At 28.6% G+C, this 2,469-nt stretch overlaps 1 non-coding gene across 1 annotated transcript; it reads right to left on the bottom strand.

Annotated features, from left to right (window-relative positions):
• Positions 1-491: 491 nt before the first annotated feature.
• On the bottom strand, positions 492-564 carry TRNAE-CUC. Its single transcript has one exon. It is a non-coding gene; the product is annotated as a tRNA-Glu (tRNA).
• Positions 565-2,469: the final 1,905 nt, after the last annotated feature.

The following is a 2,469-nucleotide window of genomic DNA, read 5'->3' as shown; positions in this document are numbered from 1 at the left end:
CAGCACTTGAAACATTGGAAAATTTATTTTATATGCCGTCCGATCTCGATAATCGATCAAATTTTTTAAAAAAATAAAATAAAAATGGGGCCTACCGAAATACATATTTGCTCTGATTGACGGACGAGATCGGTCAGCGCATGCATCTCTGTATACGATGTCCGTATGAAATACTTTTTCAAAACATTGATATTACAAAACTAGTGCAGGTTTTTTTTTCAAGGCTATGTTTATGCGTCCTACAGTTTAATTATAAAGAATTTGATAAAAATAGAAAATATGATTGAGATTTTTACGTGAATTTTGATATTTGAATAAACTTTGAAAAATAGGAAAAAAAAACCAATGATAGATTTGTAAATAATAAAATTTGGAGTGTATTTGAGCATAAGAAAAAAGACAAAAATTTTAACCTAATTAAGTATCTATTTGTACATTATTTAGCGTTATAAATAAGAAGAAACATAGATAATGCCAAAAGTTTAAAAGAGTTCCGTTGCCGGGACTCGAACCCGGGTCTTTCGGGTGAGAGCCGAATATCCTAACCAACTAGACTACAACGGATTTATATCTTTGATAAAGAAATATGTGTGTTTTATAAACAATAGTTATATATTAGACATACAATTATTTATTATTTTTATCGGGAAGTGGAATTATAAAGATATTATTGCTTAATTTTGTAATTTGATTATTTAAATTATAACCTATTTTAAATAAGTTTTGTTTTTGTAATGCTCAATTTATAATTTTTAAATCTATTGGGGTCGTTTGAGAACACTTTTGTGTTTTGTTTTCTTTCCTTTTTTTTTTTTAATTTCAATGCTTTGATTTGATGGTGCGTAGGGTCTTTAATTCGGGATGACATCAAAATTTAGCTACACCAGCTTCAGGTCTAGCTCCTTCATTGGTTCAAGTTATTAGTCTCTTCTTTATAAAATGGGCATGACTATTTATATAGTTTGGGTGAGGCCTGCTACAAGTAAGGAATGACTCTTGACTATTTCATCGAATAATCTAGAGAGACTCCCTTGATCAGGATATTTTCTAGACATTTGAGTGCCTTAACGATGTCAAAAGTGAGTGGTATTGGGCATGTTTGATTTGTCTTGTCGAGAAGCTTAATTTTATTATAATCATTACAGGTGTGGAGTTTGTTTGGCATTTCAATTTGTCATTAGAAGCTTTCAAAAATGTCAAAAGTGAGTGGTCTTGGGCCTATTTGATTTGTCTTGACTTTTTCTTTGTAATGCTTGTGACAACTTAAAAAGTGTTTTCAAGAATCTTTTTCATTAAACAAAGATTAAATCAAAACTCAACTTTTTGGATTTCTTCTAATAATATGCTTGTTTATATTATAATACTTCAATTATTGAGAAAAAATATTTTGATTAATCTCACAAGTGACTCATAATATGAACCCCACTATGTTTCCCCAACCCTTCTAAGTGTAATCTTTTGGTTAAAATTTTTAGAATGTAATATATTCTTTATTTTTTAATGCTCTTAAGATATTTTCTTATTGCTTCTCTCTGAGTTGATGACAATGTTTACTTGAGACACCACTGACATTCATCGAACTTAAAATCATATTCAATGACAAGATAATTCGAACATAATTTTTAGCAACAGATACCAAAGCTAATTAAATTCGATGTGAAAAATTAATTAATATAACAAGTAAATTTTCTTAAAAAGAATAATATCCTTAACCTATTATATTCTCCCATCATATTATTGTTTATATGATGGGAGAATATAATCATCATGCATTAGTATGACTGCCATTATGGATGCCAATATGAAGGCTAAATATATTCTATTTTAACTACATAAATAATTTGGTTTTCCTTGAGACATAATATGCTCTAACTAATTAGAGTGCCAATCAAATTGATTGTGATTCAATCGGATTTCTTTTTTTTTTTCAAATTTAATTTTAGAAAAATCATGATTACATGATTAGCATGGGCCTCTTCATAAGTATATTTTCTCATTTGTTCTTTCTATATTTATTGACAACATTGATAACTTCTTATAAAATTTCTATATAATTAAAATCCTGATAAAATAGACAGAATTTTTCAATAAATTATATTAAATAAAGTAGAAATTTGCAAACTTCTATTTTATAAAAATCTGTAAATCATGACCAAAGTAGTTAAATTAATTTTAGGGCAGTATGGTATTTTAATTTTTCATATTTTTTAATTTAAAGGGATAATTATAGAAATCATTTAGTATATCAATGTGAAATAATTAATAATAAAAAAAACTTAATGAATTACTTTTAATGAAAAATTGCGGTGATGGGCTAATGTTAGTGTGTGTTGGCAAAAAATTACGAGCAAGTCACGTGAAACACACCTTCAGTAGAAGGGTCGTGTTGTACGTTGCTTATAAGCTGCAGGTAGTGAGTATGCGACTGGGGAGCAGGGTTGTAGGTGAGAGGGTGAGGAGAAGGGGGTG

This window comes from Phalaenopsis equestris, unplaced genomic scaffold, assembly GCF_001263595.1.
Source record: "Phalaenopsis equestris unplaced genomic scaffold, ASM126359v1 Scaffold223544, whole genome shotgun sequence".
NCBI lineage: Eukaryota > Viridiplantae > Streptophyta > Magnoliopsida > Asparagales > Orchidaceae > Phalaenopsis > Phalaenopsis equestris.
Note: the sequence above shows the minus strand (reverse complement) of the source record. Positions and strands in the feature narration are given on the sequence as shown.